This window comes from Harmonia axyridis, chromosome X (genome assembly GCF_914767665.1).
Source record: "Harmonia axyridis chromosome X, icHarAxyr1.1, whole genome shotgun sequence".
Classification (NCBI taxonomy): Eukaryota; Metazoa; Arthropoda; class Insecta; order Coleoptera; family Coccinellidae; genus Harmonia; species Harmonia axyridis.
In genome coordinates this window covers 30058909-30078908 of record NC_059508.1, presented here as the reverse complement: position 1 = coordinate 30078908, position 20000 = coordinate 30058909, and the positions used below count along the sequence as shown (strand labels likewise).

Here is a 20000-nt window from a genome sequence, read left to right as displayed (position 1 = left end):
CCGATGCATGTCGTTAACACCTAGTCCGCCTCGTCCGATCGATCGAGGCCGTTTCGACCGTTCGCCGCGCCTACTAGAGCTGATTTCTTCGGACTCCGATCAGAAAATCCGCCGATGCATGTCGTTAACACCTAGTCCGCCTCGTCCGATCGATCTAGGCCGTCTCGAACCACCCATCGCGCATCGAAAGTCGCATCTCTCGAACTCCGATCCGGAAATCGGCCGATGCATCACGTTAACTATTTCTTATATATCTAATATAATATACATGGAGACGGTAAGAATTCTTTTAATCGAAGATATACATATACTTCTCATCAATATCCAAAAGCTTATCGAAAAATAAATTACTCAACTTTTACGTGAAGAATCGTTCACCCAAACCTTATCCCCTATATATGTCAGGAGAACCCAAGGTTCCCCTCCAGACACGATTTAGCAAACTTTTCCCGATCGATCCGACCCACCGAGGCCGTCTCGACCGTCCGCTGCGCCTACTAGGGCCGATTTCTTCGGACTCCGATCAGAAAATATACCGATGCATGTCGTTAACACCTAGTCCGCCTCGTCCGATCTATCTAAACAGTCTCGACGCACCCAACACTCTTTCAAAGTCGGATTACTCGGACTCAATCTGAAAATGGACCGATGCATGACGTCAACACTTAGCCCGCCTCGTCTGATCTATCTAAGCCATCTCGACCCACCCAACACGCCTTCCAAGTCGGATCACTCGGACTTCGATCTGAAAATCTCCGGACTCATTTTTATGAATATCCCCAGTCAGTAAGAACGTTATTTCGCCAATATATACCAACAATAAACCATATTCCAATAGCTGAACCAAAAATATAATTCCCGATCCAAACGTTCTGCATCGCCCAACGCGACCACCTTCCCTATATATGTCAGGAGAGCACAGGGTTCCCCTCCAGACAACACTTACGCTCTATCCCCGACTCTCGGTCGATCGATAGGCCAGGTCAGCGGTGTCTGTTTCGGCCGAAGCTCGGACTTTGGTCAAAATGTTCCGATACAAAATTTGAACCAAGATAGATACAGATATGATTCCTTCTTAAATATACGTTGATTATCGAACAGAATATGGTAAATATTTTGCGATGACCGAGGATTTCATGAATTTTTTTTTTTTTTCGAAAAAATTTTCTATTATCGGAATTTCCTCAAATTTCATTTGGTTGCCTCCTAATGCTTATTAAAAATGATAACCAACAATCAGAATCATTATTTATCATTTATTTCAATTTTTATAATGAAAAACGTTCACGTCCTTTCGCGCCTCTCGATCGTCGTTTACGTGATGCATCGGTCAGCCCTAGTTTACGTGGTGCATCGGTAAGATCGAGTTCACGTTCTGCATCGGTCTGCCCGAGTTTACGTGGTGCATCGGTAAGATCGAGATTACGTGGTGCATCGGTAAGATCGAGTTCACGTTCTGCATCGGTCTGCCTGAGTTTACGTGGTGCATCGGTATGATCGAGTTTACGTTCTGCATCGGTGTGATCTAGTTTACGTTGTGCATCGGTAAGATCGAGATTACGTGAAGCATCGGTATGATCGAGTTTACGTTCTGCATCGGTCTGGACTCTGAGATATATTTTCGACGTGAAAATGTTCCGATACAACTTTTGAACCAGGATAGTTAGAGAGATGATTTTTTCTGGGATGTACGTTGATTGGGGAATGGATTGTGGAAAATAACTTGCCATGACCGAGGTGTTCTCGAATTTTTTTTTTTTTTCGAAAAATATTTTCTGATTTTGGATTTCACTCAAATTTGATTTCGTTGCCTTCTAATGTGTTCTAAAAGAGTAAATCAGTAATCAGAATCGAAAAATATTTTTCGGATTTTTTTTTTTTTGAAAAAAAATTTTCTGATTTTGGAATTTCCTCAAATTTGATTTGGTTGCCTTCTAATGTGTTTTTAAAGCGTAAATCAGTAATCAGAATCAATATTCATTGTCGACTTTAATTTTTATAAGGAAAAATGTTCACGTCCTTAAACGCCTCCCCATCATTAGCCCGAGTCCAAGTCGATGTCAGTCCCGAGCGGACGGTGTCAGATACTACCTATCGCCCCGGTCTGGACTTGGCGAGGTATTTCGACGTGAAATGTTCCGATACAACTTTTGAACCAGGATAGTTAGAGAGATGATTTCTTCTATGTTGTACGTTGATTGTGGAATGGATTGTGGGAAATAACTTGCCATGACCCAGGTGTTCTTGAATTTTTTTTTTTTTCGAAAAAAATTTTCTGATCTTGAAATTTCCTCAAATCTGATTGCGTTGCCTTCTAATGTGTACTAAAAGAGTAAATCAGTAATCAGAATCAATATTCATTGTCGACTTTAATTTTTATAAGGAAAAATGTTCACGTCCTTAAACGCCTCTCCATCGTTACCCCGACTCCAAGACGATGTTAGACCGGAGCGGACGGTGTCAAATGCGACCGATCTCCCCGGTCTGGACTTAGCGAGATATTCCGACGTGAAATGTTCCGATACAAAAATTTAACTGTGATAGTTAGAGAGATGGTTCCTTTTGTGATGTACGTTGATTGTGTAATAGAATATGGAAATAAACTTGAGATGACCGAGGTCTTCTGGGATTTTTTTTTTTTTTCGAAAAATATTTTTCGATTTCGGAAATCCCTCAAATTTCATTGAGATATGTCCTAATGTGTTCTTAAAACTTAAATCAACAATCAGAATTAATATCCAAAAGTTATTTCATTTTTTATAAGGAAAAACGTTCACGTCCTTTCCGCTCCCAAAAAGTGAGATATCATAGAAAATATCGCTATATTTGTTGTTTACGGCCATACCACGCTGAAATTGCCAGTTCTCGTCAGAACACTGAGCTGAGAGGTTATACCCAAAATCGCTCCGTAGAGATAGTTGTGGAATTTGTGAACGTTAAAACTGACCTGTGAAAGTGACCGTTGTGTTAGACCAGACGGCGCCAAGCCGCATTCCAGAGCCAAGAATAGACTGAGTGAGTGACGAAATTTTACCTGCTCGGGTCCGAAAGGCCCTGAAACGGCCGAGTTTCGCGTGAAACCGACCGCTTTTGAATTCCTTTTTGAAAGGAATTTCAAAAATTTTATCAGAACTTTATTAAAATGATGGACGACCAGGAAATGAAACTCCCTTCAGATTCATCTGATAATGAAACTGACCCCCCGAGAGTCGCCAAAAAGAGAAGTCGAGTTGGAGATGTGGAAAACCCAAACTTCACGCATCCAACAACATCTATCAGGAAAAGGAAGGACAAAAAGACAATCCCTGTAGAAATCAAAAATAAATTTAACTACCTCAATCCAAATGAGGTAGAAGTCAATGCAGCAACCGTTGAAATTAGAAAAAATCAACGGAAACCCCCGCCAATAGTGGTCAACGGCGTTTTCAAAAAACATAACAAAACGGTGGCCGACATAACGAAAGTTATAAATGGCAAATTTTATATTAAATACAGTGCCATGAACTCCACCGTCTACACCGAGACGGTAGAAGACAGAAAGAAACTAGAAAAATATTTTGATGAAAACGACGTGAAATACCACACCTACACCCCAAGGGAAGAAAAAACCCATGCATTTACGCTGAGGGGACTGGATTCTGATCCAGACCTGGAAGAGATTAAAACTGAACTCCAGGAACTAGGAATTCCGGTTGTGGAAATCCACAAACTAAAAGCAACGAAATCACCGGCGTACATGGTCGTCACCGGAAATACGATAACGCTCCGGAAAATACAGAAGGAAGTCCGCGTTATTAATTATACAGCCGTTCGGTGGAACAAGTACTACACAAAAAGGGAAGTAATCCAATGTCACAACTGCCAGATGTGGGGACATGCCACGGCCAACTGCCATAGGACCCCAAACTGCCTCAAGTGCGCGGAAAATCACGCGACTCGCGAGTGCCCAAAAACAATGAATACGCCGGCAAAGTGCGCGAACTGTTTCGGGAGTCACCCCGCAAACAGTACCGAGTGCGCGATTTACGTGAACATCTGCAACCGCAGGGCGAGGAACGCCAAAACCGCCGCCCCTGCCGCCCCCAAAGTTTACCGCGAAGCTCCAATCCCGGCCGTGAATGTCTGGGAAGAAAGGAGAAAGGCCCAAGAGGCCAAACAAAAACCGGTAAGTGGCATGGCCAACCCCCAAACCACCCCCAAAACCCCAACTTCCCCCCCAACAAACAAAACTCATGACACAAACAACACAAATAACTTCCAAAACGCGTTTTACGAGCTGAAAAGCGAGTTCAACAGACTTAATCAATACGTGGACATACGACAACTACTGACAGACGTCAAAAGACTCAACCAGCAGCTGCAAAATGCAAGCCCCGCCGAAAGAAAGTACGTCATACTGGAATTCTTCCTCAATTTAAATGACTAAGTCATTAAAAATCGCGACTTGGAACGCGAATGGAGTCTCCCAAAAATTCCTGGAGATCTCCAATTTTCTAAATTACAACCAAATAGACATACTGACTATCAACGAGACAAAACTGAAAAACAACCACAAATTTTTCATTAAAGGATACCAGACATATAGGCAAGACAGACAAGACAACTCTGGATTCGGTGGAATCGCTATACTAGTTAAGAACATTATCGCATCCACCATTTTGCCTACCATCAACTGCACAATAGAGAACGCTAGCGTCCAGATTGATGGCAACTTAATCATAACGGCGGTGTATAATAGCCCCAGTCGCAAATTCAGTACCAACTGCCTAAGATTCCTATTTTCTAGGAAAAATAAAGTAATAGTTCTAGGCGATCTAAATGCTAAACACGAAGAATGGAACTGCAACTGCAGAAACACCAATGGAAATCGTCTATTCAGTTTCCTTGAAGCTAATGATGACGTAATTTTGAACATCCCTAACGGACACACTCATTTTCCAGACAATGGAAAAGCTCCGAGTACTATCGATTTAATACTCACTAAGAATATTAACTTGAATAGTATCCCGGACGCGAGTTGTCAGTTAGGGTCCGATCATAATCCAGTGATCTTCTCGGTCAATTATAGCAGCGAAAGAAACCCAACAAAATTAGTGTACGACTATTCGAACGCTGATTGGGCAAAATTTCGTACAATATTAGATAGTAAAATAACTATCAACAATAAAATCGAAACTGCTTCCGACATCGAACGGGAAATTGAAAAGTTTACGAAGGCCCTCAAGTACGCCCGCGATAAAACAATTTCCAAAAAACCGAGAGCTGAAGTAGCAGAAAAACTACCAGCCCATATTATCGACTTGATCAAGTTCAGGAATAAAATCAGAAAAAGGTGGCAATCCCACCAAAGACAAGTCGATAAAACACTCTTAAACTCATACACCCGCGAAATCCGAAACCACATAAAAATTTTCCAGAACGAAAGATGGGAACAGAAAATCTCCAGGCTAAATTCTAATAACAAAGATCTCTGGAAAACAGTCAAATCCAGTATTCAAAAATTCTCCCAAGTTCCCATCTTGGTCCAAAATTCCGCGAATTACATCACCGATAAAGAAAAAGCGGACGTACTTGCGGAAAACTTCGAAACCGCTCACCACATATCCCAGACCGATAGTCCAGAACAAGCAGACATACGGAAAAGAGTGGAAGACTTTATAAATTCGAACCGCTTCGTAAAGCCCGAAAATCATCTATTAACAAATCCATCGGAAATACGGGACGAAATTAAAAAGCTTCCACTAAACAAAGCGCCAGGAAAGGACGAAGTGGACAATAGACTGATCCGGAACCTATCCAGAAAGGCCATAGTTCAACTGAACTACATCATAAACGCTGTATTCAAATTTCAACACTGGCCTAGCTGTTGGAAAACAGCAGTAGTAACCCCTATCCCCAAAGCCGGGAAAGTCACAACTTCTCCCGGCAACTACCGTCCGATCAGTCTACTGTCTAACCTCAGCAAGCTGACCGAGAAAATCCTGTTAGGAAAAATAAAACATGTAATGAAAAACAATAAAATTCGCGATGACCATCAATTTGGCTTCAAGGAAAAACACAGCTCGACACAGCAAATCTGCCGAATCGTAGTCGACGTAATAAATAGTTTCAATAATAAAAACCACACGGTCATGCTCCTCCTCGACATCGAAAAGGCGTTCGACAAAGTTTGGATAGAGGGGCTGACCTACAAATTAATAAAACTTAAATTCCCGAAATTCCTCATAAAGACCATTTACTCATATCTCAATAACAGAAAATTCATAGTACGCGTAGGGAATGAAACATCCGCGCCCAAAAATATAAAAGCAGGAATTGTGCAGGGATCAGTCCTTGGACCTAGATTATTCAATATCTACGTCCAGGATATCCCGAAACATAACAAAACAAAAATCGCCCTCTTCGCGGATGACACGGCCATATATGCCCACTCATCCAGCGCTGAAGACGCCAATCGCGAGCTGAAAAACCATCTCGAAGTACTTATCAATTACTTCGACAGATGGAAAATAAAACTGAATGAGACCAAAGCAGAGCAGATCGTGTTTAGCAGAAGACGGAATGAAAAAGTAATCTTAGACAAATTAAAAATCAATAATACGGAAATTGTTCCAAAAAGCTCCGTTAAGTACCTGGGCATTGAATTGGACGAAAGGCTAAATTTCCACCGCCATATCAAAGCACAAATCCATAAAGGATACGCCATCAAAAAGATACTGCATCCTCTATTGTGCAGTAAAAGTATGCTGAATGAAAAAAACAAATTGCTCATTTACAAAACATACATCCGGCCAGTAGTCACATACGCTGCGCCGGCATTTTGTCACCTTAGGCCCTTTCCAATAAGGCCCATTCAAAACCTTCAAAACAAAATCCTAAGATTGGCCTTGAGCAAGCCGTATTACACTAGGATATCCAAACTACATGAACTCGCGGATATTCCAACCATCCGCGAGTACCTAAACAAAGTATCTAGCGATTTCTACGAATTCCAGTGTAAATCCAACGCACTGACAAGACAAATTACGAAAACGCGACTCCACGCATCCCCTCACCCCCTCCCGTACCAATTCCTTCCCATATTCCTTAAACCTCCCTAAAAACCCACCCCAAACACCCAAAAACCCCTATGAAAACCGCCATCTTCCAAGACCGGCCATGTCACATACCGACATTTTGAAAAAATATGTCTTGACGACGAATCACAACGAAAGGTAGCGGCAGCCAATGCGAATGGCGTATCCATCGCCCTGTTATCGTAACAACCAATCGGTCCTACGGGTACTAGACCCAACAGCGACACGAACGGTGCTACGAGAAATGGGGACTGGCCACGACTAGCAAATGGCGGCCGTTAGCTGAATTGAGAATCGCCGTTTAGCATAACGGGAACCCCTTCCCAGACATGTATATAAAATTGTATATAAAAATTTGTAAATGATAAAACTGTACATAACTGTATATATATCCCCAACCCACCCCCCATCCCTCCCCAAATTACTTATATCAGGTTTTTTATTCCTAAATTTTTCCTGAAAATCCCCTATTATAATAAAATAAATAAATATACGATATCAAACAAAAATTCCCAAACACCCTGAAATTACTTAAAAATTTTTTATTATATGTATATGAAATGTAACTGATAATACCAGAATTATCTGGTAGGAACTGTATATAAACCCTTATTGTTGATTAACATGGCCTATATAGGCACATATCTGTAACTATCACAAAGACAAATAAAGACCATTTGAAATTGAAATTGAAATTGAACACTGAAGCCAAGCAGCGTCGGGCGCGGTTAGTACTTGGATGGGTGACCGCTTGGGAACACCGCGTGCTGTAAGCTTTTTTTTTACGTTCTGCATCGGTCTGCCGAGATAACGTGGTGCATCGGTATGATCGAGTTTACGTTCTGCATCGGTAAGATCGAGTTTACGTGATGCATCGGTAAGATTGAGATTACGTGGTGCATCGGTAAGATCGAGTTTACGTGGTGCATCGGTAAGATCCAATTCACGTTCTGCATCGGTAAGATCCAGTTCACGTGGTGCATCGGTAAGATCGAGATTACGTGGTGCATCGGTAAGATCGAGTTTACGTGGTGCATCGGTAAGATCCAATTCACGTTCTGCATCGGTAAGATCCAGTTCACGTGGTGCATCGGTAAGATTGAGATTACGTGGTGCATCGGTAAGATCGAGTTTACGTGGTGCATCGGTAAGATCCAATTCACGTTCTGCATCGGTAAGATCCAGTTCACGTGGTGCATCGGTAAGATTGAGATTACGTGGTGCATCGGTAAGATCGAGTTTACGTGGTGCATCGGTAAGATCCAATTCACGTTCTGCATCGGTAAGATCCAGTTCACGTGGTGCATCGGTAAGATCGAGATTACGTGGTGCATCGGTAAGATCGAGTTTACGTGGTGCATCGGTAAGATCCAATTCACGTTCTGCATCGGTAAGATCCAGTTCACGTGGTGCATCGGTAAGATTGAGATTACGTGGTGCATCGGTAAGATCCAGTTCACGTGGTGCATCGGTAAGATGGAGATTACGTGGTGCATCGGTAAGATCGAGATTACGTGGTGCATCGGTAAGATCTACTTTACGTTCTGCATCGGTCTGCCCTTGTTTACGTGGTGCATCGGTAAGATCGAGATTACGTGAAGCATCGGTATGATCGAGTTTACGTTCTGCATCGGTCTGCCCGATATTACGTGGTGCATCGGTCTGCCCTAGTTTACGTGGTGCATCGGTTTGGACTTAGAGATATATTTTCGACGTGAAAATGTTCCGATACAACTTTTGAACCAGGATAGTTAGAGAGATGATTTTTTCTGGGATGTACGTGGATCGGGGAATGGATTGTGGGAAATAACTTGCCATGACCGAGGTGTCCTCAAATTTTTTTTTTTTTCGAAAAAAATTTTCTGATTGTGGAATTTTCTCAAATTTGATTTGGTTGCCTCCTAATGTGTTCTAAAAGAGTAAATCAGTAATCGGAATCGAAAAATATTTTTCGGATTTTTTTTTTTTTCGAAAAAAATTTTCTGATCGTGGAATTTCCTCAAATTCGATTTGGTTGCCTTCTAATGTGTTTTTAAAGCGTAAATCAGTAATCAGAATCAATATTCATTGTCGACTTTAATTTTTATAAGGAAAAATGTTCACGTCCTTAAACGCCTCCCCATCATCAGCCCGAGTCCAAGTCGATGTCAGTCCCGAGCGGACGGTGTCAGATACTACCTATCGCCGAGGTCTGGACTTGGCGAGATATTACGACGTGAAATGTTCCGATACAACTTTTGAACCAGGATAGTTAGAGAGATGATTTCTTCTATGTTGTACGTTGATTGTGGAATGAAATACGGAAAATAACTCGCCATGACCGAGGTGATTACGATTTTTTTTTTTTTTCGAAAAAAATTTTCTGATCGTGGAATTTTCTCAAATTTGATTTGGTTGCCTCCTTATATGTTCTAGTAGCGATAATCAACAATCAGAATCAAAATCCATGGTCGGGTTTGATTTTTATAAGGAAAAATGTTCACGTCCTTTTTTACAACCCCGACTCATTGACGATGTTAGAACCGAGCCGGCGGTGTCAGATACGACCGATCGCCCCGGTCCCGATCGTCATTTACGTTGTGCATCGGTCTGCCCGAGATTACGTGGTGCATCGGTATGATCGAGTTTACGTGGTGCATCGGTAAGATCCAATTCACGTTCTGCATCGGTAAGATCCAATTCACGTTCTGCATCGGTAAGATCCAGTTCACGTGGTGCATCGGTAAGATGGAGATTACGTGGTGCATCGGTAAGATCGAGATTACGTGGTGCATCGGTAAGATCTACTTTACGTTCTGCATCGGTCTGCCCTTGTTTACGTGGTGCATCGGTAAGATCGAGATTACGTGAAGCATCGGTATGATCGAGTTTACGTTCTGCATCGGTCTGCCCGATATTACGTGGTGCATCGGTCTGCCCTAGTTTACGTGGTGCATCGGTTTGGACTTAGAGATATATTTTCGACGTGAAAATGTTCCGATACAACTTTTGAACCAGGATAGTTAGAGAGATGATTTTTTCTGGGATGTACGTGGATCGGGGAATGGATTGTGGGAAATAACTTGCCATGACCGAGGTGTCCTCGAATTTTTTTTTTTTTCGAAAAAAATTTTCTGATTGTGGAATTTTCTCAAATTTGATTTGGTTGCCTCCTAATGTGTTCTAAAAGAGTAAATCAGTAATCGGAATCGAAAAATATTTTTCGGATTTTTTTTTTTTTCGAAAAAAATTTTCTGATCGTGGAATTTCCTCAAATTCGATTTGGTTGCCTTCTAATGTGTTTTTAAAGCGTAAATCAGTAATCAGAATCAATATTCATTGTCGACTTTAATTTTTATAAGGAAAAATGTTCACGTCCTTAAACGCCTCCCCATCATCAGCCCGAGTCCAAGTCGATGTCAGTCCCGAGCGGACGGTGTCAGATACTACCTATCGCCGAGGTCTGGACTTGGCGAGATATTACGACGTGAAATGTTCCGATACAACTTTTGAACCAGGATAGTTAGAGAGATGATTTCTTCTATGTTGTACGTTGATTGTGGAATGAAATACGGAAAATAACTCGCCATGACCGAGGTGATTACGATTTTTTTTTTTTTTCGAAAAAAATTTTCTGATCGTGGAATTTTCTCAAATTTGATTTGGTTGCCTCCTTATATGTTCTAGTAGCGATAATCAACAATCAGAATCAAAATCCATGGTCGGGTTTGATTTTTATAAGGAAAAATGTTCACGTCCTTTTTTACAACCCCGACTCATTGACGATGTTAGAACCGAGCCGGCGGTGTCAGATACGACCGATCGCCCCGGTCCCGATCGTCATTTACGTTGTGCATCGGTCTGCCCGAGATTACGTGGTGCATCGGTATGATCGAGTTTACGTGGTGCATCGGTAAGATCCAATTCACGTTCTGCATCGGTAAGATCCAATTCACGTTCTGCATCGGTAAGATCCAGTTCACGTGGTGCATCGGTAAGATGGAGATTACGTGGTGCATCGGTAAGATCGAGATTACGTGGTGCATCGGTAAGATCTACTTTACGTTCTGCATCGGTCTGCCCTTGTTTACGTGGTGCATCGGTAAGATCGAGATTACGTGAAGCATCGGTATGATCGAGTTTACGTTCTGCATCGGTCTGCCCGATATTACGTGGTGCATCGGTCTGCCCTAGTTTACGTGGTGCATCGGTTTGGACTTAGAGATATATTTTCGACGTGAAAATGTTCCGATACAACTTTTGAACCAGGATAGTTAGAGAGATGATTTTTTCTGGGATGTACGTGGATCGGGGAATGGATTGTGGGAAATAACTTGCCATGACCGAGGTGTCCTCGAATTTTTTTTTTTTTCGAAAAAAATTTTCTGATTGTGGAATTTTCTCAAATTTGATTTGGTTGCCTCCTAATGTGTTCTAAAAGAGTAAATCAGTAATCGGAATCGAAAAATATTTTTCGGATTTTTTTTTTTTTCGAAAAAAATTTTCTGATCGTGGAATTTCCTCAAATTCGATTTGGTTGCCTTCTAATGTGTTTTTAAAGCGTAAATCAGTAATCAGAATCAATATTCATTGTCGACTTTAATTTTTATAAGGAAAAATGTTCACGTCCTTAAACGCCTCCCCATCATCAGCCCGAGTCCAAGTCGATGTCAGTCCCGAGCGGACGGTGTCAGATACTACCTATCGCCGAGGTCTGGACTTGGCGAGATATTACGACGTGAAATGTTCCGATACAACTTTTGAACCAGGATAGTTAGAGAGATGATTTCTTCTATGTTGTACGTTGATTGTGGAATGAAATACGTAAAATAACTCGCCATGACCGAGGTGATTACGATTTTTTTTTTTTTTTGAAAAAAATTTTCTGATCGTGGAATTTTCTCAAATTTGATTTGGTTGCCTCCTTATATGTTCTAGTAGCGATAATCAACAATCAGAATCAAAATCCATGGTCGGGTTTGATTTTTATAAGGAAAAATGTTCACGTCCTTTTTTACAACCCCGACTCATTGACGATGTTAGAACCGAGCCGGCGGTGTCAGATACGACCGATCGCCCCGGTCCCGATCGTCATTTACGTTGTGCATCGGTCTGCCCGAGATTACGTGGTGCATCGGTATGATCGAGTTTACGTGGTGCATCGGTAAGATCCAATTCACGTTCTGCATCGGTAAGATCCAATTCACGTTCTGCATCGGTAAGATCCAGTTCACGTGGTGCATCGGTAAGATGGAGATTACGTGGTGCATCGGTAAGATCGAGATTACGTGGTGCATCGGTAAGATCTACTTTACGTTCTGCATCGGTCTGCCCTTGTTTACGTGGTGCATCGGTAAGATCGAGATTACGTGAAGCATCGGTATGATCGAGTTTACGTTCTGCATCGGTCTGCCCGATATTACGTGGTGCATCGGTCTGCCCTAGTTTACGTGGTGCATCGGTTTGGACTTAGAGATATATTTTCGACGTGAAAATGTTCCGATACAACTTTTGAACCAGGATAGTTAGAGAGATGATTTTTTCTGGGATGTACGTGGATCGGGGAATGGATTGTGGGAAATAACTTGCCATGACCGAGGTGTCCTCGAATTTTTTTTTTTTTCGAAAAAAATTTTTTCATTATTCCATGCATAAAATATTCTGGCAAAATTTCAGCCTGCTTTAAGCACCTTAGTTTGTTCAAAGTAAAAGTGCCGGCCCACCTCGACACTCAGTGAAGAGCACCGCGGCGGGGCAATTTGGGCCGCCCTTGCGAACGACCCGCCGGCAGGACGTCTCGCGACACGCCAGTTGACACCGCGAACGATGAACCGGACGGCGCGAGACACAAATTCGACTACGAGCTTTTTAACCGCAACAACTTTAATATACGCTATTGGAGCTGGAATTACCGCGGCTGCTGGCACCAGACTTGCCCTCCAATGGATCCTCGTTAAAGGGTTTAGAGTGTACTCATTCCGATTACGGGGCCTCGGATGAGTCCCGTATCGTTATTTTTCGTCACTACCTCCCCGATCTGGGAGTGGGTAATTTGCGCGCCTGCTGCCTTCCTTGGATGTGGTAGCCATTTCTCAGGCTCCCTCTCCGGAATCGAACCCTGATTCCCCGTTACCCGTAACAACCATGGTAGGCGCAGAACCTACCATCGACAGTTGATAAGGCAGACATTTGAAAGATGCGTCGCCGGTACGAGACCATGCGATCAGCTTAAAGTTATTCAGAGTCACCAAATTGTACGATGACGAGCGAACCCGCCACCTATTGGTTTTGATCTAATAAAAGCGCTCCTTCCGTTCCCGGTCGGAGCTCTATTTGCATGTATTAGCTCTAGAATTACCACAGTTATCCAAGTAAATGTGGGTACGATCTAAGGAACCATAACTGATTTAATGAGCCTTTCGCGGTTTCACCTTAATTTGGCTTGTACTGAGACATGCATGGCTTAATCTTTGAGACAAGCATATGACTACTGGCAGGATCAACCAGGGAACTGCGTGCTTATACGATCGGTCCACGAGATTGCCGGTATGGCCAAACCCGTTCGCCTCTCGTCATGTGGCACTAGCCATGTCGATTGACTTCGACTAGCGCCGCACATCAGTAAGTGCAAGTCCTCGACGAAACGACGTAACAGCCCCCAGTCAGCATGAGACTCAAGCTATATATACATCATCATCATCTCGGACAAAACACCGATCAAAAATGAGAAAGTTTCTAGAAACAATCCCTCGCCAAGGCGTCCATATATAATACGAACCCCCGGCTATCAACTAATTTCTTATACACATTCCATCTCGACCCTTCGCTATACATGTGAATATAACGACACGGTGATTCGAGATTCAACAATATTTGTCGCTCGGAACGAATTGAGTGGTTGCAAATTTTTTGTGAACATAACCCGCAACGGGCAGAGGATCACGATTTTAAGGTTGGTCGCTTAAAGGCCATTCGACTACAAAGAGACGAAGCGGACCGCGACCTCGCTGCATGAGGTTGACGAAAGCGACCCAAGATGCGAAAGCCGAAACCAACACACCTTGCCAGTACCCAAACGCCGAGGTCGGATTCGGGTCTACCACTTACCAACTGAATATCATCCTAAAAAGAACTCCAAACAGTCTAGGACAGGACCCATTCTCCACCCCTTCTATATATGTCAGGAGAACCCCGGATTCCCCTCCAGACACGATTTAGCAAACTTTTCCCGATCGATCCGACCCACCGAGGCCGTTTCGACCGTTCGCCGCGCCTACTAGAGCTGATTTCTTCGGACTCCGATCAGAAAATCCGCCGATGCATGTCGTTAACACCTAGTCCGCCTCGTCCGATCGATCGAGGCCGTTTCGACCGTTCGCCGCGCCTACTAGAGCTGATTTCTTCGGACTCCGATCAGAAAATCCGCCGATGCATGTCGTTAACACCTAGTCCGCCTCGTCCGATCGATCTAGGCCGTCTCGAACCACCCATCGCGCATCGAAAGTCGCATCTCTCGAACTCCGATCCGGAAATCGGCCGATGCATCACGTTAACTATTTCTTATATATCTAATATAATATACATCGAGACGGTAAGAATTCTTTTAATCGAAGATATACATATACTTCTCATCAATATCCAAAAGCTTATCGAAAAATAAATTACTCAACTTTTACGTGAAGAATCGTTCACCCAAACCTTATCCCCTATATATGTCAGGAGAACCCAAGGTTCCCCTCCAGACACGATTTAGCAAACTTTTCCCGATCGATCCGACCCACCGAGGCCGTCTCGACCGTCCGCTGCGCCTACTAGGGCCGATTTCTTCGGACTCCGATCAGAAAATATACCGATGCATGTCGTTAACACCTAGTCCGCCTCGTCCGATCTATCTAAACAGTCTCGACGCACCCAACACTCTTTCAAAGTCGGATTACTCGGACTCAATCTGAAAATGGACCGATGCATGACGTCAACACTTAGCCCGCCTCGTCTGATCTATCTAAGCCATCTCGACCCACCCAACACGCCTTCCAAGTCGGATCACTCGGACTTCGATCTGAAAATCTCCGGACTCATTTTTATGAATATCCCCAGTCAGTAAGAACGTTATTTCGCCAATATATACCAACAATAAACCATATTCCAATAGCTGAACCAAAAATATAATTCCCGATCCAAACGTTCTGCATCGCCCAACGCGACCACCTTCCCTATATATGTCAGGAGAGCACAGGGTTCCCCTCCAGACAACACTTACGCTCTATCCCCGACTCTCGGTCGATCGATAGGCCAGGTCAGCGGTGTCTGTTTCGGCCGAAGCTCGGACTTTGGTCAAAATGTTCCGATACAAAATTTGAACCAAGATAGATACAGATATGATTCCTTCTTAAATATACGTTGATTATCGAACAGAATATGGTAAATATTTTGCGATGACCGAGGATTTCATGAATTTTTTTTTTTTTTCGAAAAAATTTTCTATTATCGGAATTTCCTCAAATTTCATTTGGTTGCCTCCTAATGCTTATTAAAAATGATAACCAACAATCAGAATCATTATTTATCATTTATTTCAATTTTTATAATGAAAAACGTTCACGTCCTTTCGCGCCTCTCGATCGTCGTTTACGTGATGCATCGGTCAGCCCTAGTTTACGTGGTGCATCGGTAAGATCGAGTTCACGTTCTGCATCGGTCTGCCCGAGTTTACGTGGTGCATCGGTAAGATCGAGATTACGTGGTGCATCGGTAAGATCGAGTTCACGTTCTGCATCGGTCTGCCTGAGTTTACGTGGTGCATCGGTATGATCGAGTTTACGTTCTGCATCGGTGTGATCTAGTTTACGTTGTGCATCGGTAAGATCGAGATTACGTGAAGCATCGGTATGATCGAGTTTACGTTCTGCATCGGTCTGGACTCTGAGATATATTTTCGACGTGAAAATGTTCCGATACAACTTTTGAACCAGGATAGTTAGAGAGATGATTTTTTCTGGGATGTACGTTGATTGGGGAATGGATTGTGGAAAATAACTTGCCATGACCGAGGTGTTCTCGAATTTTTTTTTTTTTTCGAAAAATATTTTCTGATTTTGGATTTCACTCAAATTTGATTTCGTTGCCTTCTAATGTGTTCTAAAAGAGTAAATCAGTAATCAGAATCGAAAAATATTTTTCGGATTTTTTTTTTTTTGAAAAAAAATTTTCTGATTTTGGAATTTCCTCAAATTTGATTTGGTTGCCTTCTAATGTGTTTTTAAAGCGTAAATCAGTAATCAGAATCAATATTCATTGTCGACTTTAATTTTTATAAGGAAAAATGTTCACGTCCTTAAACGCCTCCCCATCATTAGCCCGAGTCCAAGTCGATGTCAGTCCCGAGCGGACGGTGTCAGATACTACCTATCGCCCCGGTCTGGACTTGGCGAGGTATTTCGACGTGAAATGTTCCGATACAACTTTTGAACCAGGATAGTTAGAGAGATGATTTCTTCTATGTTGTACGTTGATTGTGGAATGGATTGTGGGAAATAACTTGCCATGACCCAGGTGTTCTTGAATTTTTTTTTTTTTCGAAAAAAATTTTCTGATCTTGAAATTTCCTCAAATCTGATTGCGTTGCCTTCTAATGTGTACTAAAAGAGTAAATCAGTAATCAGAATCAATATTCATTGTCGACTTTAATTTTTATAAGGAAAAATGTTCACGTCCTTAAACGCCTCTCCATCGTTACCCCGACTCCAAGACGATGTTAGACCGGAGCGGACGGTGTCAAATGCGACCGATCTCCCCGGTCTGGACTTAGCGAGATATTCCGACGTGAAATGTTCCGATACAAAAATTTAACTGTGATAGTTAGAGAGATGGTTCCTTTTGTGATGTACGTTGATTGTGTAATAGAATATGGAAATAAACTTGAGATGACCGAGGTCTTCTGGGATTTTTTTTTTTTTTCGAAAAATATTTTTCGATTTCGGAAATCCCTCAAATTTCATTGAGATATGTCCTAATGTGTTCTTAAAACTTAAATCAACAATCAGAATTAATATCCAAAAGTTATTTCATTTTTTATAAGGAAAAACGTTCACGTCCTTTCCGCTCCCAAAAAGTGAGATATCATAGAAAATATCGCTATATTTGTTGTTTACGGCCATACCACGCTGAAATTGCCAGTTCTCGTCAGAACACTGAAGCCAAGCAGCGTCGGGCGCGGTTAGTACTTGGATGGGTGACCGCTTGGGAACACCGCGTGCTGTAAGCTTTTTTTTTACGTTCTGCATCGGGCTGCCGAGATAACGTGGTGCATCGGTATGATCGAGTTTACGTTCTGCATCGGTAAGATCGAGATTACGTGATGCATCGGTAAGATTGAGATTACGTGGTGCATCGGTAAGATCGAGTTTACGTGGTGCATCGGTAAGATCCAATTCACGTTCTGCATCGGTAAGATCCAGTTCACGTGGTGCATCGGTAAGATCGAGATTACGTGGTGCATCGGTAAGATCGAGTTTACGTGGTGCATCGGTAAGATCCAATTCACGTTCTGCATCGGTAAGATCCAGTTCACGTGGTGCATCGGTAAGATTGAGATTACGTGGTGCATCGGTAAGATCGAGTTTACGTGGTGCATCGGTAAGATCCAATTCACGTTCTGCATCGGTAAGATCCAGTTCACGTGGTGCATCGGTAAGATTGAGATTACGTGGTGCATCGGTAAGATCGAGTTTACGTGGTGCATCGGTAAGATCCAATTCACGTTCTGCATCGGTAAGATCCAGTTCACGTGGTGCATCGGTAAGATCGAGATTACGTGGTGCATCGGTAAGATCGAGTTTACGTGGTGCATCGGTAAGATCCAATTCACGTTCTGCATCGGTAAGATCCAGTTCACGTGGTGCATCGGTAAGATTGAGATTACGTGGTGCATCGGTAAGATCGAGTTCACGTGGTGCATCGGTAAGATGGAGATTACGTGGTGCATCGGTAAGATCGAGATTACGTGGTGCATCGGTAAGATCTACTTTACGTTCTGCATCGGTCTGCCCTTGTTTACGTGGTGCATCGGTAAGATCGAGATTACGTGAAGCATCGGTATGATCGAGTTTACGTTCTGCATCGGTCTGCCCGATATTACGTGGTGCATCGGTCTGCCCTAGTTTACGTGGTGCATCGGTTTGGACTTAGAGATATATTTTCGACGTGAAAATGTTCCGATACAACTTTTGAACCAGGATAGTTAGAGAGATGATTTTTTCTGGGATGTACGTGGATCGGGGAATGGATTGTGGGAAATAACTTGCCATGACCGAGGTGTCCTCGAATTTTTTTTTTTTTCGAAAAAAATTTTCTGATTGTGGAATTTTCTCAAATTTGATTTGGTTGCCTCCTAATGTGTTCTAAAAGAGTAAATCAGTAATCGGAATCGAAAAATATTTTTCGGATTTTTTTTTTTTTCGAAAAAAATTTTCTGATCGTGGAATTTCCTCAAATTCGATTTGGTTGCCTTCTAATGTGTTTTTAAAGCGTAAATCAGTAATCAGAATCAATATTCATTGTCGACTTTAATTTTTATAAGGAAAAATGTTCACGTCCTTAAACGCCTCCCCATCATCAGCCCGAGTCCAAGTCGATGTCAGTCCCGAGCGGACGGTGTCAGATACTACCTATCGCCGAGGTCTGGACTTGGCGAGATATTACGACGTGAAATGTTCCGATACAACTTTTGAACCAGGATAGTTAGAGAGATGATTTCTTCTATGTTGTACGTTGATTGTGGAATGAAATACGGAAAATAACTCGCCATGACCGAGGTGATTACGATTTTTTTTTTTTTTCGAAAAAAATTTTCTGATCGTGGAATTTTCTCAAATTTGATTTGGTTGCCTCCTTATATGTTCTAGTAGCGATAATCAACAATCAGAATCAAAATCCATGGTCGGGTTTGATTTTTATAAGGAAAAATGTTCACGTCCTTTTTTACAACCCCGACTCATTGACGATGTTAGAACCGAGCCGGCGGTGTCAGATACGACCGATCGCCCCGGTCCCGATCGTCATTTACGTTGTGCATCGGTCTGCCCGAGATTACGTGGTGCATCGGTATGATCGAGTTTACGTGGTGCATCGGTAAGATCCAATTCACGTTCTGCATCGGTAAGATCCAATTCACGTTCTGCATCGGTAAGATCCAGTTCACGTGGTGCATCGGTAAGATGGAGATTACGTGGTGCATCGGTAAGATCGAGATTACGTGGTGCATCGGTAAGATCTACTTTACGTTCTGCATCGGTCTGCCCTTGTTTACGTGGTGCATCGGTAAGATCGAGATTACGTGAAGCATCGGTATGATCGAGTTTACGTTCTGCATCGGTCTGCCCGATATTACGTGGTGCATCGGTCTGCCCTAGTTTACGTGGTGCATCGGTTTGGACTTAGAGATATATTTTCGACGTGAAAATGTTCCGATACAACTTTTGAACCAGGATAGTTAGAGAGATGATTTTTTCTGGGATGTACGTGGATCGGGGAATGGATTGTGGGAAATAACTTGCCATGACCGAGGTGTCCTCGAATTTTTTTTTTTTTCGAAAAAAATTTTCTGATTGTGGAATTTTCTCAAATTTGATTTGGTTGCCTCCTAATGTGTTCTAAAAGAGTAAATCAGTAATCGGAATCGAAAAATATTTTTCGGATTTTTTTTTTTTTCGAAAAAAATTTTCTGATCGTGGAATTTCCTCAAATTCGATTTGGTTGCCTTCTAATGTGTTTTTAAAGCGTAAATCAGTAATCAGAATCAATATTCATTGTCGACTTTAATTTTTATAAGGAAAAATGTTCACGTCCTTAAACGCCTCCCCATCATCAGCCCGAGTCCAAGTCGATGTCAGTCCCGAGCGGACGGTGTCAGATACTACCTATCGCCGAGGTCTGGACTTGGCGAGA

At 42.5% G+C, this 20000-nt stretch overlaps 1 non-coding gene across 1 annotated transcript; it reads left to right on the top strand.

Moving 5' to 3' along the window:
* The first annotated feature begins 17200 nt into the window (after positions 1 to 17200).
* LOC123688345 lies at positions 17201 to 17319 on the top strand. Its single transcript, XR_006749873.1, has one exon. It is a non-coding gene; the product is annotated as a 5S ribosomal RNA (ribosomal RNA).
* The last annotated feature ends 2681 nt before the right edge of the window (positions 17320 to 20000 follow it).